This window comes from Hipposideros armiger, unplaced genomic scaffold (genome assembly GCF_001890085.2).
Source record: "Hipposideros armiger isolate ML-2016 unplaced genomic scaffold, ASM189008v1 scaffold_986, whole genome shotgun sequence".
Taxonomy (NCBI): Eukaryota; Metazoa; Chordata; class Mammalia; order Chiroptera; family Hipposideridae; genus Hipposideros; species Hipposideros armiger.
In genome coordinates, this window is record NW_017732336.1 from 178,722 (window position 1) to 199,249 (window position 20,528).

Consider the following 20,528-nt stretch of genomic DNA (forward strand, 5'->3'; position numbering starts at 1 on the left):
GTCCCTTGCAGACAGTGACACCTGCGTACCACATTCTGGACTTCGAGGCACATGGACCCATGGCAGGTCCTGGGAAACAGGTGTCCTTCAAAAACGCAGGGAGAAATGGAACATATGCTAAAAACAAGAGGCCCAAATATACTGCTCCCACCTGCACTAGAGGATACCACAGGTGTCCCTTCACTAGATTGAAATTTGAGCCCTCAAATGATCTTGGGATATAAACAAAGTTAGTCCCAAACATTCCTTCAGTATTTTCCAAGAGGTCTTAAGCAACAAGGCAAAATAAGCCCCAAATGAGACTCAGCAGCTCTTCACTGCCATCCTGCTGTATCCACTGAGGCACAGTTAACAGCCCCAAATATGTGTGCATTTGCTAATTGCTCAGTTCTGTTCTACACACTTACAGTTATTATTCCACACAATAATACTGTGAAGTGGATGCTAGTTATCCATCTGGTGTAGAGATGTGCAAAATGAGACTCCAAGAGGTTCAGTAACGAGCCTTAAGTCCCAACTCTTAAGAAGTGTAAGCACCAGGAAGGAGCTGCACAATGGATCCCAAGTCCAGGTGCTCCACCCCTGTGCCATGAGGCCATGGATACTTATGCCTAGCAGTAAGAACAGAATCAATATTTGTGGGGTATTATCCTATTCCCGGGAATTTGTTAGTCATATTAAATGCATTAGGCATTTTTGTTATTTAGTTACATATTGTTACATTTGTTGAAGTAACATGTATAAAATATTTCTTCATTCAGGAGCATGTTGTGTGTCTTGTTTTTTTTTTTAAAGAATTAGATGGCTCCTGCTGTAGACTATGCATTGAATGATTCTATTTAAGGTTTCCTCCCAGCCTCCCCATAAAACAGATGCTGGACAAGTTTTTAGATGACGAAGTTAAAGTTCAGGGAAGTTAATTGCTATGTGAAGGACAAGGAACTGATATATGGCTGATACAATTTGGGGGACCAGGTTGGCTCTCTTGAGCAACAATATCATTGAATTACAAACCTACAAAACAATGTTCAAGAAGTTGCCCTGTCCTGGCATGTGGATGATGTGGATGGAGAAGAGGTTGAGGAGGAGAATGATGATGATATCAACACCAGCACTGATGGCAGCAGGGGGCGTTCATAACCACAGACCTGCAGTCAGGGAGTAACAGACTCTTGTTCTGCACTTTATTTTTATTAACAAGATGTAACTGACATTTAAACAATGTTAATGATTCAATATTTGTATATATTTCAAAATGAGCCCCACAATAAATCTAGTTAACATCCATCACATTGTCACAAATTTTTCTCTTGTGAAGAGAGCTTTTAAGATCTACTCTCTTAGCAACTTTAAACATACAATACAGTATTATTGTCACCATGCTGTACATTACAACCCCAGGAATTATTTCATACGTTTTGGTTTGTATTTTTTTATTCCTTTCACCCATTTCTTCCACATTCCATCTAGTTCACTGCAGTCTCTTCTACTCCCTATTATCTCACTGTTGCTATACCAATTATGGTTTCCCAGGACCCTGTGGTTTTACAACTAGTGACCATAGCCCACTGAATCTTGGACACCAGCACAAAAGGAAGAAATCCCCCTCAACAGTGTTGACATCCCCTGTGAGACCTCTGTGAACAAGGGAAAACAATTCATGCTGCTCCCAGAACTTGAGGTTGTCACAGTGATCTCTGAGTCACTAAAACTCATAGCATTCAGGCCTCAAGTGAAATCCACCTAGCCCAGCAGTCTTTCCTAGGTTACAGGCAACAATGCTAACTTGGCCCAAACTATTTTGTCTTTGACGAGCTATTTTCTACCATCCAGCTATCCTCTCTGAGGCAAAAAGTTTTGAGATTGACATAAAAATTGTTCACCCTTCGTGCTTGTAGAGCTCAAATCTGTTTAAGAACTATCCCACACAGTAAATAGAACTTCCAAGATTAAAGTGAATTTAAATAAGGCCTTCACTGTTGTACAAGCCAAAGCGATGTGGGTCTGGCAGTTCTCAATTTGGTGACTTGGAAGCTGGAAAAACTCATAAAAAATATAAGGCAGACATGTCCTGGAAAAAGTAGTCTTCCTTTGCAAGCTGCCAACCAAACTCATATGATGTCTCCTGGGTCAACAGTGAATCTGGCCCATGCCCAAACTAGTCAGAGAGAAGAGAATGTAGTCCCTAAGAGCTCAGATTGCTATTAATTTGTTCCAATGAATACAACATTGGTCAACTTCCCTGAGCACATTGGTGTTGTGACAGATACATATGGTGGGGACCTGCCAGGTGGTAGAGATGAAATAACTTTGACCATAGAAAATGGAGGTGACATAAATCTGGCATGAGTCCTGGGCAGGTTAAAAAGTGGAACAGAGCCACACATTTCCGCATAACTGAAAATAACGGGAATTTTCCCCACTGTAGATGATCAAATGTATGAGACTCAATTCAGACAGATGACTCCTCACAGAGTATTTCTGCCATTATTGTTACACAAGTAACTAGAACATCTGCACATCTAAGATCTATCTCCAGTGTGAATATGCTGGTGTTAAGAGAGGTTATATTTTTGGCTATAAAATTTCCCACAATTTCACTGCACTCATAAGGCCTTTCTCCAGTGTGAACTATCTGATGTATAATGGGTCGAAATCTATGGATAAATGACTTTATACATTCACTGCATACAAAAGACCTTTGTCCTGTGTGAACTCTTCTGTGTATAATGAGGTCATGATTTTGAGGAAAGGACTTTCCACATTCAAGGCACTGACAAGGCCTTTCACCCCTGTGACCTCTCCAATGAATAATGAGTTGGATTTTTTAGGAAAAAGATTTCCCATATTCACTGTACAATAAGGCCTTTCTCCTGTGTGAACTCTCTGATACTGATGAACTTTGGAACTGGAGGCAAATGACTTGCCACAATCAGTACACTCATAAGGCTCTGAATCAGTGTGATCTCACTGATGAATAATGAGCTGATTTTTTCAGGTAAAAGATTTACCACATTCACTACACTCATAAGACCTTTTTCCACTATGAACTCCACGTTTTCAGTGAGATAAAATTGATGGCTAAAGGATTTCCAACATTCACTGCACTCAAAAGTCCTTTTTTTCTGTGTGTACTCTCTGGTGTAGAATATATATCAAGCTATTGATAAAAGGTTTTCCACACTAACTGCATTCATGAGGCCTTTCTCTAGTGTGAACTCTCCAGTGTACAATGAGGTAAAATTTTCATCTAAAGGATTTCCCACATTGAGTGCACTCATAATGCCTTTCTCCAGTGTGAACTGTCCATTGTCGAATAAGGATGGATCTACAGCTAAAAAACTGCACACATTCACAGCACATGACACAGTTTTCGCCAGTGTAATTTCTCGAAGAACAAATGAGGACAAATTTTGGTTAAACAATTTGCCACATTTGTACTGCCTTGCCCTAGTATGAATTCTTTGGTGTTGACTGAGGACTGAGGTTTGCCTGAAAGATTTGCTACACTGGCCACATGCATGAAGACTTTCACCAGTATAGACTCTATGGTGAACAACAAATGAGGATTTGTACCTGAATGTTTTTCCACATTCACGGCACACAAAACACTGTCTTGCAGTATGGATACCCTGATTCTGAGAATGTGTGTGTTTGGGATCACAGGCTTTCTTGCGTTTTCCCAGGTATAATGACTTTTCCTTCTTTGAAAAGTCACCCCATACTCAGACATTTCATTTGGCTTCTCTCTGGTATGACTGGCCTGTTGCTGGAGATGTTCTGACAAGGCTAACGAATCTTTCCCAACCTCCCTTTAGGTAAAAGCCTTCTATGACACATGGAATTCACAGCTTTTCACAATCAAAGACCTGTCCACACTGCTTCTGAAGGGTTTCTCTCCCATGTGCTCCTCCTGGTGCTGGTGAAAGTTTGCACTGAAAGAAAATTGTTTTGCACATGCCCCACACCTCAACAGTTTCTGGCTGTGTCGTGTTCCCTGATGCTCAGCCAAGTGGAAGATATCTCTCAAGACTGCACTATAGGTCTTGCAGGGATGGGTCTTCTGGGAAGTCAGAGTTCCCTCAGGAGTCCTGGCCTGTGACACTCCCACAAAAATGATCTGTTCAGTGGATGCCTCCACATCCCCTGCTTCACAGCAGCAACCTGAACACAAAGAAATGGTGGTGAAGTACATGTTGACCTTATAGGATGGGGTAATCCCATTACAATGTGCATCTGTCACATGTAGACATGATTCCTTGGGATGATTTTAAAGACAAGAAAGTTGAACTCTGAGGAAAAGAGCTGCTGTGCATTAGCAGGCCCGCATGGTCACAGATGGTACAGACCTCACCAGGGGAAACACACAAACAAGTTCAGTGTCTGACACAGGGGAGAAAGGCAGGGTCTACAACTTGTTCCTCTGCCAGTGATTTCCTGCAGGACCTTTTCTGCTCCATGGCTCTTCAGCCAACACTTACATCTCAAACTGAAATCATTACTACCATTAACTAGTTAGTGACTGGTCCCTGAAGACACTGTAATTCCACAACTGTCCACACGCCTGGACTTATCTCCCTGGTGGCTCCATGAGCACTGACATATCAGACACCAATGGCACCACCACAAGGCCACCTTCAAGCCTGACCCAGCCCCAAAAGGAATCTCCATGGCCACACATCTCTCATGGGAGAAAGAGATCAGTAAGGTCCCCCTCAGCATTTGCCAGCAAAGACCTCAAAAGCCCTCATTGCTGCTATCTGTCCCTGGGTTAACCATCCACCCTCTTTACACTGGTTGCCAGAAATGGGAGCATCTTCATGTTACCTGTGGCATGCACTCAGGACACAGGACCTGGGGTATCTCTAGGGCCCCAGACCCAACAACAGGGAAAACAGATGAAAGTTTCAGGACATCGCAATCCCAGACACCATACAGGTAGTATCAGGACCAATGAGAGACTAGAACATGCTCTCCTTCCTTATGTAGGTTCTATAAGTCGTTTTCTCAACCTTCAGAAGTGTGGGGAGAGGAAGGCAACCATGGTTGGGTCCCATGTATGCAGGCCTCTGCTGTATCCCCACCCAGCCCAGGAACCAGGTGAACTCAGACTGACCTCTGCCCCTCAGGCCTCACTGCTGCCTCTTACCAGCTCTGTGAACTTCGAAAGGGGCTCAATTTCCAGTGCCTCACTGTCTTCAACACCCCATTCTAGTCTTGTTCTCTCAATGAGCAGATTTTGGAAAAGATTAAAAATCCGAAAACAGACTGTGTGCCTCTCTGTTCTCAAACTTCCATGGCTCCCAGGGTCCTCAGAATGGAGGCACAACCCCTGCCAGTTACGGTGCCACTCTTACTCTCTGCTCCATGCACAGAGGGCGGACCCCAAGCTCCCGGATCTTCCCGGCTCAGTCGCCCCTCCACATCTTTACACCGCCAGCCCCTCTGCCCGTAACCCTCTCCCACACCCCGTCACACCGTATGTCACCCACGAGGGCCTCACTGTCCTGGGCGCCCGGGCCTGGGCTGCAGGACGTGAGCGGGCGCCCCGCACCTGGAACTTTAGGGTTAGGATGGGGTGCGGGCAGTGAGGACCCGGGGACTTGTACTCACCTGAGCCAGGCCGCTCAGCGCTGCCGACGCCATCGAACTCAGTGGGCGGTGCGGCGGGAGAGGTGCGGGGCCCCCGGCGGCGCCGCCAAGGTCCGCGACCGCGCGGCGGGAACGTTCTAGTCACGCCTACTCCGTTCCCTCACCCTAACCCCAATCCTGTGCTCGGCTTCGCCAGGACAGCAAAAATGGCACCCCTGAGTAGGCCGGAAATCCCGCCCTGACGTGATGCGTTCTCCTGGAAATGCCTCATCGTGTTTCGTTATTGGCTCCTCAGGGGAGTTCTGGCGCAACGCCTTCTGGGTAACATAGTTCCTAGCACTCTTGCGGCAACAGGAAGCATGCTCTCTCCATCCTGTGAGTGGATTCAGAGCCCAAAGAGCAGTCGTGTATTTGCTTACAAACAGCTTCAAAGTCCAAACCTCAAAATACGCAAATGTTGGACCACAAATTATGATATTAAAGTTCTTATAAGTCCTTGGTGTAATGACATGTACCCACCTTTACATCATATAGAGTTTTACTGACTGAAAAATTCTCTACTCTGTCTATTCATCCCTTCCTGTAGTGTAAGGGTCTGACAAGATTTGATAGCCAGGACATCCATTTCAAAGCCATACACCTGGAATAAACATATTGCCAGCTGTGAGACAATTACTAGTAAAACAACTAGATAAGAAACTAGGCCATCCCACTCACAAAGTTCCCCTGTAGAAAGCCCTGGCTGGGTAACCTAGATAGCTGACTGCTTAAGTGACTCTGTTTTCCCTCCCTGCACCCTAATTCCGAATCTTACATTATTAATTTCCGAAATTACAAAGGGTTGGTCAATGTGAACGTGATTAGTTCAGCTGTCTGTTAGGTAGCAATTATGGAAGTTAGGATACTAACACAGAGACTGGAAGACAGAGGCCTTAGTCTTTCTGATGATTACATTTCAGACGAGATCGGGCGCGTTCAGGGTGGTATGGCCATAGACTCTGATGATTACATTTCAAAGGAATACCTCTCAGATCCTTGAGAAAGACACTTCTGAGGTGTAAGACATACATATTTACAGTTGTAGGTCTTTTTAAATAACTATAATAGTAAATTCTCCTGGCAGCCTTGAGCTTCTTTATTCTGGCATTTCAATGGAGGCCAAAGTCAATGCAGGGCTACAATTATCCTCAGGACTGGGCCTTATGCTGCTAGAAGTCATCCTGGAGTTTGGTCAATTTTCTTAGTGCAGGGGTTTGGACAGAGCTGTTGTGCACTGAGAAGTCAGTTCTCAATGTCAGATTCCTAAAAGGAATTTAATAAATGTCATGACATCAAGTAAAAGACACTAAGTAGATAAAAATGCAGCTTGTAGAATTGGACACAATTGACTATACAGACAGGAGAGATGTTTTATGTGGGAACCACAGGCAAATATCCATGTTTGTACTTCTGCTGCAGGGTGGCCCAATATCTCACCTCCATCTTCCCTGTCATGGCCCTTTCTGGAGTATTTTTTCTCTTCTGATCAAATATATACAGATTGATAAAACTGACTCTAAGTTTTCAGCATTCATGCATTTGAATTGCAGTATAATGTTAACAGCTTGCACTTCCAGTGGACACATTTTGTATCTGAATGACTATGGAATTGGTGCATTTGGATTTGTAGCATTGGTAGCACCTGAAAATATTTTTAGCACTGGGAACATGCTGAACTTCAGTGTCTGAAATTTGTCTACAAACTCATGGGTGATCAGTTACAACATTCATGTGCCAAATAATATTTTCCATCAACAATGGTCTGCTCATGTTTGACAGTGGTCCAATAAGTTATAATGGAGCAGAAAAATTCCTTCTCCTGGGGATGTCGTAGTTGTAATATCAAAGGTCAACGCATTACACAAATACTTACCATTGTGTTACAACTGCCTATAGTATTCAGTACAGGTTTGTTGCCTATGAGCTATATGGGAATGAATTTGTCACCCCAAAATATGTCTATTTGGTATAAGGATTATTTTAAGCTGGTTAAATTTAAAAAAAAACAGCAGACATGGGAGGAGTTCTGTAAACCAAGTAGAAGTTTCCCTCTGTAAAAGACATTTACATTTATAAAGGAAATCTCCACTTGTAAGAGTGTCTCTGGCTGTACCAGGAAGAGAGCGATGACACATCATAGCTTTATACTTAGCAATACTAGACAGCACTGTAAGCACTACATTTGGGGGCCATTTTAAATAGTGAAAAAAAGCACAAATGTGGCACTAAATAGACCATTTATAGTATGAAAGCTGAAGGAAGAAGGAGAACTTAGCTATAACTATTGTCACTAGTTTTATTATCTTTAAACTGACTCATTCTGTTTTACATAGATTATATACTAAAACATGTTTGTCTCTCTGCTAATAAGGAAAACCAATATGACTTGCCACAAATGGAAGCTTACCATAAAATTCAACCATGAAATCAGAATAAAGCTAAGTCCCAGGAAGCTCATGAGGCCTACTTAGCCCTGTCCCTTGTGTTGAAAAGGGAAATTATAAGTCAGGGAGGCATTAGGGACTCAGCACAAGGCTTTCTCCCGACAATCAGAAGGAAACAGAAAGGCAAAGGATGACTTTTCTCGGGGGGTGCACACGTGCCACCTGATGCTATTTGTATACCCTTTTGATAAAGATGAACTGGGCTGGCTGAGTGGCGCGTTGGTTAAGAGCTGGCTTGGGACACCAGCTCTGAGCAGCAGGGCCCCGGTTTGGATCCCACATGGGGACCAGTGACACTGCCCTCTACAGCTAAGATGGTGAACAACAGCTCGACCTGGAGCTGGGCTGCCGTGAGTCACAGGCGATGGCATAGGCTGCAGACCCTGCTGCAGTGGGCTGCCATAAGCTACCGTGTGTGGCTGGCAGCCAGTGTGAGTGGCTGGCAGCCGGTGTGAGCTGCCAAGAGCAGCCGTGAGTGGCCATCCAGAGGCCGGCGACTGATCTGCCTTACCCAGGAAGACCGCAATGATAATACCAACATGGGCCAGTGAAGCAACATCCTCCACAACTAGACTGAAGAACAAAATGACAGCAACTTGTCTGTTCCCCTTCCCCAGATTCCTCAGCGCTCTTCCCCTCCCCCAATTTCCCAATAAAATCTTTCAAAAATAAAAAAAAGATGAACTGGGACTTTAAGACAACTGGTCTGGGAGCTGAAGTCTATAGGGGGAGCTGGGCTTCCTGTTACTCTCTAGTCTTGACTTCCTGTTTATTAAATTTATGTTTCTAACTTCCTGCCCGATATATTATTCGGCCATCTTTATGAGAGCAGAACGCTGCATGTGGGTAACCAGAGCTGAGCATTCTCACACTGCTGCAGTGTTATTTCTTTTCCCAAATAAATTATTTTGGTGACGGACTACCTAGGATATTATTTGTCCAGTTGACATTCTAAAATCATCTGAAACAGTGCAGGTGCATAGCCCAGGAAGTAGAAAATAAGGGATATTGGTGCAGCCTCGAGGCATTTTTACTTATATTGTGTGTCGCGTCCCGCACGACATGAGCAGTGGAAGAACGAGAGGGGGCGGCGAAGGGTTAAGAAATAAAAGAAACAGCAGTCAAGAGTTAAATGAGTGTGGGGCCGAGGGTCTCCAGCCTCGTGGACTAAGAGCCCCGAATCGGGCTGACACACCGCTTTTATTTCTCCACCTACCGGGAAGTAGCATTGTTCTCTCCACAGTCTGTGAATCTCATTCCTGAGAACTTGCTCAAGCCAGATTACCCTTGCCTGCAAGCTGCTATTACGGAGAGTCTGCCTGCAGCGATAAGACAGATGCTCTGCCTTCACACACCCTATAAGCAAACCACCCCAGGAGGATAAGATTATTGTGCTGAGGACAGATACTATCACACCATCAGTCCCAAGCAGGTTGAGGGAAGGAATGTAGCCACAGAGGTAGAAAACCTCCAGTCTTTTTCAGGGGCAAGTGAGGGCTCATGCCCACCTCTGTCAGCCCCGAGATTTCTCCTAATGGCCTCCACCCAACTGTGCCTGTCTTAGGTTGTTCCTCCCATGAGGAATCTTACCCGTCATTGACTAACAGGCCATCCTTTGGAGCCAAACAGAGAGACACAAGTTGTATGAACACTGTCCTTAAAAAAGTCAGTTTAGGGTTAAGCGCGGGGGGACAGATGGCTGCACAGCTGCATGGCAACAATTGTGTTTAGGAAGATCAGTGGAGGATACTGATGGCAGATGTATTCCCATGGGTACTACCTGACTTACCATCTCTTCTGAGAACAGCTCATCACCCAGAACTCTCTGACTAGGCCATGGGGACACTTGACCCAACCAGGCTGGGCCAGTCAGCTCCCTTTCTGTGGAATCTGGGATATGGACCTCAAACTGAGGGCCAAAAATGCTGGGCACAGGGGTGAGGGTTTGTGTTTAGAAAGACTATGTTTCCACCCAAAGATTCCTGATTTAGACACAGGGAGACTGGAATGGAGGACATAGGTTTAGAACAGGGGTCGGCAAACTTTTGAGACAGAAGAGCCACCAGGGGTCGGCAAACTGCAGTTCGCAAGCCACATGCGACTCTTTGGGTACTTTCTATCTCAAAAGTTTGCCGACCACTGGAAGAACCAATCCTGTCCCTCACAATTTAAAAATTATTCAAGAGCCATAATATATTTTTACATAATCACCATTATGTGACTAATATCCTTTTAAAATTTTTATAAATGAAACTATGATAATTTTTTTCCCAAAGATTTTATTGGGGAATTGGGGGAGGGAACAGCGCTGGGGAATCGGAGGAAGGGGAACAGACAAGTTGCTGTCCTTTTGCTCTTCTGTCTAGTTGGGGAGGACGTTGCTTCACTGGCCCATGTTGGTATTATCATTGCGCTCTTCCCAGGTGAGGCAGATCAGTCGCTGGCCTCTGGACAGCCACTCACGGCAGCTCTTGACAGCTCAAACTGGCTGCCGGCCGCTCACACTGGCTGCCAGCCACACTCGGTAGCTTATGCAGCCCACTGCAGCAGGGTCTGCAGCCTACACCATCGCCGGCGACTCACAGCAGCCCAGCTCCAGGTTGAGCTGTTGTTCACCATCTTAGCTGTAGAGGGTGCAGTGTCACTGGCCCTAATGTGGGATCCAAACCAGGACCGTGCTGCTCAGAGCTGGTGTCCCAAGCCAGCTCTTAACCAATGTGCCACTCAGTCGGCCCAAATCATATAAACATCAAGCTTCGTTCCGCTTTTTTGAGCCAATTAGTAATACCATTTTCTTCCAGAAGATGGCTTCGTTTTCCCAAAATTTTATGATGAAAATATTTCTTGGTTTCGAGGGGTGGTAAACACAGAGATGCACTTTCCAGATCCCTTTTCAAGCAAGGACTTGCTGCCCAACAATGGGCATTGTGGTCAGCAGCATCCTCCAGCTGTCAGCAGGGTCTGTCTCAGCTGCTGAGAACCACCACACTTAGGTCACGACTCTTTGGGGCAACCCACATCTGGTGACTTGATTCCAGTCCAGCGACGCTGATTTCAGACTTCTGGCTTCCACCATTGAAAGATAATACATTTCCAATGTTTTAAGCTATCAAGTTTGTGCTAATTTGGTACAGCAATCATGGGAAATTAATACAGAAGGTGAAGTATATATAAAAGGTGAAGAAGCAGAGAGGAGAAGAATGCTCTGTTCTCAGGAGGCATATCGAGTTGAGAAGAGTGCCAACTTTGGTTCAGAATTGCTCCATAAATCAGTAAGAGACTGGAGTCCAGTCCAGCTGAGGCTTTTGCCTCTTGCCTGCCTGCATGACTGTCACTTCCCTCTCAACTCCAGAGCTTCCGCCAACCCCAGAGCTTCCGCCAACCCGAGCTTCCGCCAACTCTTGCAGAATTACTTGGGCTATGATAGTTTTATTTTCATTTTCAATTTTACTTTACAGCCTGTGGCTTGCAAGTCACAGTTTGCTGACTCCTGGTGGCTCTTCCATCTCAGAAGTTTGCTGATCCCTGGTCTAGAACATGGTGAGAGATAGGAGGAAAGGTGAGTTCCATTCTGCTTCTCAACCAGCAAGTCCAGGTCCCCTGCATGAAAATATGACCCTTACCCAGTGAGACCAAGAGCACAAAGGTTTCCAGCATCACCTCCAAATACCGAATGCCTGAGCTCTGTGCTGGGCTCAAAGGGGAGGAGGATGTGACATTTGGACCCAATGCAGTTGTGGCTTAGAAAAAATTCACCCCTGGAAAAGCCACTGGAGATGACAGAGACAATAGTATTCGCATGAGGACTGTGGTGCAGATGAGAAGGTAAGTATTCTGTGATGTCAGAGGAATAGGGAGAAATTATCATGATAATTCCAACAATAAAAATAGCAGCAGCAGCAGCAGCTGAGCATTCCTGGGCCTCACCACATACCTGCCCCAGGTGAAGGCTTCACATGCCCAATCTAGAGTAGTCTGTCTGTTTCTTCCTTGCCCTCTGTGTATGGGGGCTGGTTTCAGTTACACCCGAGACGCTCCAGAGAAGGTTACAAACAAACAATTAAAGAGAATATGCTCACAAAGTAAACCCTGGAATCCTGGCACTGGCAAATATGGTGTTTTGTTACTTCTGTTGATCCTCACAGAGGCCAACGGAAGTGTCATCAACGACTGCACATCAGTCAGCCAACAGAGCCTCCAGGAGCTCTAGTGAGTCACCTGTATTCCCTGGTACTAAGACCTCAGTACCCTGTAGCCCTCTCCTGCCTGCATAGAGGGATTCCTTGCCCTGGGATAGCACCACATGGAGGTGGAAACCACAGGCACAGCTGCTGCACAGTGAATGGGCAACTCAGCTCTTCACCTCTTCCAACAGCCCTGGAGCAAGGTCACTTCTCATCCCCATTTTATACAGTAGCAAACAAGCCCTAAAGAGGTTGATTGCTTGCAGACTCCAGTGATGGCTGGGGATCTGAGATTCAAATTCAAGCCACTTGGGGAGTCTGATCACTGCCCTCTTCTTTCCCTCCCCTCCAAGCTTTGAATGCCCAGGCTATCCTGATGTCGTCTGTTCTAATCCACCAATGATAGACCAGGAAAACAAATAAACACTGCAAAGCAAGGCATTATTGTATTACCGAATGTCTGGACGTAAGAAACAGATAGAGAATATGTTAATAACACAGAATAACCTTAAAAGTGTATGGTGTTATGTTTCCCTTACACATGCACAGCACAAAACTTTTGAAAAAGAATATGTTCAAAATATGTTCAAGAATATTCAAAACAACCCATTAAGCAGTCACTCAAGTATTAAAAAATGAGTGAAATTCCAACGTACATCTTTGTCGCTTTAATATGCTATTTGTAAAAGAAAAGGAAAATAGCCAAAGTTCATAAAATAGGCAAAAGACATGAACAGACATTTTATCAGACATACAGGTAACAAATAAACCCATGAAAAACTACTCATCAGGAATCCCTAGGGAAATGCAATTAAACCAACAGTGAGATACCACTACAAACTATTTAAAAAGGCTAAATTAAAAATGATAAACCAGCAACAGCATGGATGGACCTAGAGGATAAGGGAAATAAGACTGAGAAATGTGGGCCGGCCGAGTGGCACGATGGTTAAGAACTCGCTTGGGATGCCAGAGGGCCCCGGTTCGGATCCCACATATGAGGGCCAGTGACACTGCCCTCTACAGCTAAGATCCTGAACAACAGCTCAACCTGGAGCTGGGCTGCCATGAGTCGCCGGCGACGGTGTGGGCTGCAGTCCCTGTGGCAGTGGATTGCCATGGGCTACCGTGTGTGGCCAGCAGCCAGCGTGAGCGGCCAGCAGCCGCAGTGAGCGGCCGTCCAGAAGCCGGCGACTGATCTGCCTCGCCAGAGAAGAGCGCAATGATGGTGCCAACTTGGGCCAGTGAAGCAACATCCTCCACAACTAGATTGAAGAACAAAACGACAGCAACTTGTCTGTTCCCCTTTCCCCAATTCCCCAGCACTGTTCCCATCCCCCCAATTCCCCAATGAAAAAATCTTTAAAAAAAAAAAAGACTGAGAAATAACATATGATCTCACTTATATGTGGAATCAAAAGAACAAAATAAACGAGTGAACAGAAATATAAGGTATGATAAAAAAATACAATGAATATTTTTTGTAAGATTTTATTGGGGAATCGGGGAAAGGGGAACAGACAAGTTGTTGTCCTTTTGCTCTTCAGTCTAGTTGTGGAAGATATTGCTTCACTGGCTCATGTATGTATTATCATTGCGCTCTTCCCGGGTAAGGCAGATCAGTTGCCGGCCTCTAGACAGCCACTCACGGCAGCTCTTGACAGCTCTAACCAGCTGCCAGCTGCTCACGCTGGCTGCCCAGTCACACACGGTAGTTTATGGCAACCCACTGCAGCAGGGGCTGCAGACTATGCCATCGCCGGCGACTCACGGCAGCCCCGCTACAGGTCGAGCTGTTGTTCACCATCTTAGCTGTAAAGGGCAGTGTCACTGGTCCCCATGTGGGATCCAAACCAGGGCCCTGCTGCTCAGAGCTGGTGTCCCAAGCCAGCTCTTAACCAATGCGCCACTCGGCCGGCCCCTACAATGAATATTTAAATTTAAAAAAATTATTACAGAAGATATATTGCCATTAATCTCCTTCAAAATACTTCCCCTTGATTTGAACACACTTATCTCATCATTCTTGCTACTTTCTGAAGCAGTTCTGGAAGTACTCTTTTGTGTCTTTAGTTGTGTTGTCATGGCTGTCTCAATGTCCTGAATCATTTTGACTTTCAGGAAGAGCCAGAAGTAGCACGGTGCCAGATCCAGTGAATATGGTGGATACACCATAATGCCTTTATTTGACAGAAATATACCAGAAGCAATGTGTGACATAGAGTGTTGTCATGATGGAGGATGATTTACAGCACACTTTAAAACACACTTCTCTCCACAATAGATCATACCTGACTGAATGCACCAAGCAAGTTGAAACTTGTCCCACACTGTTACTAAGGTTCAATGCACTGATTCCCATATTGAAGATTCCTGCCTTTCCATTAGATGCCACTAGGCAGCAGCATTCACTGTATTTTCTGATCACAATGGAAAAGCTCCATATCACACATCGCTTCTGGTACAGCAATTTCCATCAAATAAATACATTACAGTGTGTCCTCATCCATCTTAGTCACTGGATCTGGCACTGTGCAACTTCTGGCTCTTCCCCCAAGTCAAAATGATTCAGGACATCAAGGCAGCCACAACAGTGCAACTAAAGACACTCATGAAAGAGTACTTCCAGAACTGCTTCAGAAAGTGGCAAGAATGATGGGATGATGTGTTTGAAGAAAGGGCGTGTACTTTGAGGGGGAGTAATGGCAATGTGTCTTTTACTATAATAATTTAAACATTGCCCATATTTTTTTATCACACCTCATAGACTCATAGACACAGAGAAAAAACTGATGTTTGCTAGATGGGAGGGGAATTAGGGGATGGGAAAAAGGTGAAGGGATTAGAAAGTGCAAATTGATAGTCACAAAATAGTCACAGGCATGTGAAATGCAGTATGGGGAATATAATCAATAATGTTGTAAAGACCATATAAGGTGGACCAGAGGGATCCCTTCACAGATTATATAAATGTCTAACCACTGCACTGTACACCTGAAACTATTATAAAATAAAATTGAATGTCAACTATAATGAAATGTATATACATATATAGTCACAGGACATACAGTATAGTATAGGCAGGGTTGGCAAACTTTTGCAGTGGAAGAGCCGCTAGGGGTCAGCAAATCACAGCTCATGAGCAGCAGGCTCTGAAGTAAAATTGAAAATGAAAATAAAACTATCATAGTTCCATTTATATAATTTTTAAAGGCTATTATTCACATAATTGTGATTATATAAAAATATACTTATGGCTCTCAAATAATTTTTAAATTGTTATTAGGGACAGGATTGGCTCTCCCAGGGGTCAGCAAACTTGAGATGGAACGTACCCAAAGAGCTGCATGTGGTTTGAGCCACAGCTTGCCGACTCCTGGTATAGGGAATATAACAAATGGTATTATAATAGCTATATACAATGTCAGAGGGATAGTAGACCTGGGGGGGGTATCACTTTGTGGGGGGTGTAAATGTTTAATCATGTTTTATATATCTGAAACTAGAAAATAAAATAAAAATTAAACCAAACCAAGTATTTGCAATGATGTGGAGAGATGGAACTCTCATAAACTGCTGATCAGAATGCAGAAAGGTACAGTAATACCCCGGTTTGCGAGCATAATTCATTCTGGAAATAAACTACTTGTATTGCAAGACATCACTCATTTACCAAGTTACAATGTATTATTAGGTTGGCAAAAACCACTATTACTTTTGCACCAACCTAACAGAAATATTTGCTCATCTTGCAGAATACTCGCAATCCAAGGTTTTACTGTACAATCATTTTAGATCACAATTTGTTAGTTCAAAAATGACTCAGACATTACACTCTATTGACATAAGAGATGAAACATATATCTATATAAAGAATTGGGCCTTTTGAGCTCCTTTTTTTGCTCAGCCCACTGCAAACTCTTTGGAGTGTGCTTTCTCTTCTAATAATGAGCCCTTATGCCACTGCTTTCTGCTCGGGACCACTTATATTTCTTTGAAGTGTACTATTTCTCCTAATAAACTACTCTTTCACCACTTAAAAAAAAAGAATTGTACACATAGGTTTGTGCTTTAGAAGTAAAAAAAAAAAAAGAAGGAGGAGACACTTCTCTTCTTGAAAAAGCGCTCCTGTATCTCCGCGCGTCTTTCTTCATTTTCCTCGCTGACTCCACCTCCACCTGAGGGAACCCCTGGACCCCGCGGGAGCTGGTCTCCTGCATAGTGGCGCCCGGAACAGGGACCTGAAGGTAAGTCTTTCTGTGTGCTCTCGGGGTGGATAGGAGTCTGCCATGGGTGCCTAGGACCCCCTGCATAAGAACAAGTAGGTAAGAAGGCAGAAACTAAGTGACCATGGGTCAAACAGAATCCAAAGAAAGAAAACTCTTTATTAGTTCGGTGCTCTCTTGCAGCCAGAGGTTTAAAGGTTGGAACCTCTCAGACAGCTCGTTTTCTACACTTTGTACAGGAAGCCTGTCCTTGGTTCTCCGAGGAGGGAACTCTTAACTCTGATATTTGGCACAGGGTCAGTGAACAGCTGCAAGAGCGTTACTCGACAGAAGGCCTGGAGAATATTCCTGTAGATACATGTAATCTTTGGGGGCTAGTTAGGGACTGTCTTGACTCTAGACTAGAGGCTTCATACCTCCCAGATAGCCAACATCAAACTATAATAGAGAAGCTCAAAAGTCTTCTTGAGGAGTTGGAGAAGAGGTATATTCCTCAAGGAGTTGCAGAGGATAGTAATAAAGGACCTCTAAATGAGGCCCTGCTATCTGAGTACCCTCAGGACTTGGCACAGGGAGGACAGCAGTATGCCATGATTGGAGAAAAATTCCTCTGATGAGGAGGGGGCGGGAGATACTAAGCCTCCCACAGATGCAGCGTCAGTTCTTGCTGCCTGGACTAGGTACCGGCCTGAGCCCAGACGCGAGCTCTTTGTTCTATGAAAGGAGCCACCTCCTTGACCTCTGCCGCCACCGGCCTAGAGTGCTGGGGCCCTTTAAATAACTCTCTGGCAGCCAGACTTCCTCCTCTATATTTAGCAACTTAACAAAAATAAGTCTTAAAAGATTTCTCTAACTCTCAGTAACTTTCAAGGTCTTACAGATAGTCTTAAAAGCCTCTGCTTAAGGCTGAGGTAACTAAAGAGAAAAAAAGAGGCACTTTTAAATCCAGATGGCAACGCCCCCCCCCACTCCTTATTGCAGCTTCCTAAAGTTATAAAAACAAGTATAAGATCTTAAGTTCTCTCTACAATTGTTAATTCTGTTTATATATATAGTCTCTGAAGTCTATATTTGTCTATATTTTATATGTGTTATAATATCTTTACCTCCGGATGGTATTATCAATCTATAATATTTAACTAAAAATAAAAGAATAAACACTATTAATTAAAATAATAAAAATTAACTCAACTACTTCTCAGGATCACATAATTTAAATAAATAAATAATTTAAATAAATAAATTGATAAATATATTTAACTAAGGCTGATTTCTTAGTTTTACCAAGTTATATAAAATAATAAAATTTATTAAATATTTTAATAGGTATTTCAAAATACCAAAATACCAAAATATCAATTATTAAATAGGTCTAAATTTGTCTATTTCTGGCTTCTTATCACAAAGACATTAAGAGGTAAATTAAGATCTATTAATATATCATATATTACATTGCAAAAACCTATGCTTTTCAAGGTTATAAAAAATATTCCTACCAGACAGCCTGACATCACCAAATAATGGGAGCTCTGGCAACTTTGCTTTAAGTTCAGTAACAAAATATTTCAATTAAATGGGTCATCTTAAATCTTTTAATAAATGTTCCAAACTCCTAGCAAATATTAATGGGATAAACTTTTTAAAAGCCACCCAGTATCTTAATTTTAAGTAATTTTCAATACAAGTTAAAGTATAATTAATCTTAGGTATTTTTAGGTATAAGGTTAAGTATGAAAATAAGGTCAAGTATACTAGCTTTTAGGTATTTTTAATTATAGGGTTAAGTTTAATTAATATTAGGTAATGTTAAGTATACGGTGGTCAACTTTGAACTTTGTTTCATGAACTTTGTTTGACTATAGGTATTCCTTGGGTGCCAAGGATACCAACCTTAACTAACCCATTTTTCAAATTTTAAAATTTCAAATTTTCACAGTTTTAAATTCTTTACAATGTCTTTATAATGGACAGTTTTATCTAACAAGGACTAGATTCTGTCCTTATGTGGGGGAAGGAATGTCTATGTTTCCTCCTAGGAACACAGGACAAAGGAAAAAAAGACATACTCACAACAGGTAAGTATGTCTCTAATAGCATCCTAATTGAAAATTGCAGAGTTGTAGGAGAATTTTAAATATAAGGGTTCTTATCACAATTGGCAGCTTTAACAAATGTAGAGGACATAGTATTCTAGTCCACTGTCAATTACTATTGAGGGACCCACGATTGTAGGTCCTGGGATACAAGCCCTCATAGCAATTAAAAAAAATAGGTTAGGATTCATAATAATAGTTTAAGGCTTCACAACAATTATATCATTCATAGCTTAAAAACATTGCTACTACAGTCACCATGACAGTCTCTCATTACTAATACTATAATAAGCTTTAAAGTAACAATCTTTTACATTTCATATTCATATCCAAAAGAGGTGGATACAAAAAAATTAAAAATCAATGTCTTAGAGATAAAAAATAGGAGTTAAGGTCAAGATCATATGCCGCCAACTTACCTACAGGTATAACAATCACCTTCAGGAAACTTGGCGGAGTATAGATTTCAGCTTTGGGACTTATTGGTCCAAAAAGATTTGGCACAAAAAGTAATATAACAAAGAACTTGGATCCTGCTAGAAAATTATGGTTCTCTTGCTACTAATCTTGTGCTTATTTTCAGTCCACAAAATTGTCATCAATGCCCTCAGTATTTTCTGTCTCCTACTGCTGGAGTCAACCATCATGGTTTACGTCCTGGACCTGTTAACCAGTACCTGGAAAGGACCGGATATATTATTAACACAGGGGAGAGGGTATGCTTGTATATTTCCACAGGACACAGACACTCCAATTTGGATTCCAGATCGTCTAATCCAACCTTGTGTCTCGCCACCCGAGCCCGCCTCCAGTACAGCACCCCAGACCACTGATGCCCATCCCGTCTCCTCCATTCCGGATTGAGCCCCTTCATCAGCCACTCCACACCCTCACACTCCATGATCCTTATGTTTTTCCTTATGGTTACTCGCCAAAGTATTTTTAGTATAATTCATAATAATTCTCTGTTCAATGTCTCATGTAAAAAAAAAAAGGAAATGCGCAAATGTCCATAAAGAAATGCATGCACAAACCTATTATTATCCAGATAGTAAAAAAAAGAAAGGTAAACTGAGCTACTTATGAGGTTGGATGATTAAGTTCACAAACTCATCCTAGAAAAAGTGCTACATACTTCATTGCTGAATATCACTATGGTCACCTTCAAAGTTCTCCTCTTGGGAAGTTATGCACTGACACCAGCACCCAGTCTACCCTTCAAAACAATTTTGGAACACTTTCTCTGGAATGGCCATCAGAGCTGTTGTCATATTACCCTTGATGTCCTGAATGTCATCAAAATGTCTTCAATATTTCCTTTATCTTCAGGTAAAGAAGGGAAGTCATTGGGAGCCAGGTCAGGTGAGTAGGGAAGGTGTTCCAATACAGTTATTTGTTTACTGGCTAAAAACTCCCTCACAGACAGTGCTGTGTGAGCTGGTGCATTGTCGTGATGCAAACGCCATGAATTGTTGGTGTAAAGTTCAGGTATTTTAACTTTTTCACACAGCCATTTCAGCACTCCCAAATAGTAAAATTGGCTGTTTGTCCAGTTGGTACACATTCATAATGAATAATCCTTATGGTATCAAAAAAGGTTAGCAACATTGTTGCAACAAGTTTGTGAACTTAATTGTCATACCTTGTATATTGAGGAATCTCAAAATAACAAGCAACATAAAGGAAATCAGAAAATAAAGTAAATGTAATGATTCCCATCATATAAATTCTAGGAAATACAAAAGTATCTATACTAAGGGAAAATAAACCAATGGTTATTTGGAGGGCTGTGAAAGGCAGGGTGGGCTTATAGACAAACATGAAGCAAAAATACAGTGACAGGGGCCAGCCAAGTGGCGCGTTGGTTAAGAGCTGGCTTGGGACGCCAGAGGGCCCCGGTTCGGATCCCACATATGAGGGCCAGTGACACTGCCCTCTACAGCTAAGATG

The 20,528-nt window shown here is 43.0% G+C and overlaps 1 pseudogene; it reads right to left on the reverse strand.

Annotated features, from left to right (window-relative positions):
- Nucleotides 1-1,171: 1,171 nt before the first annotated feature.
- On the reverse strand, nt 1,172-19,432 carry LOC109375684 (zinc finger protein 154-like; annotated as a pseudogene).
- Nucleotides 19,433-20,528: the final 1,096 nt, after the last annotated feature.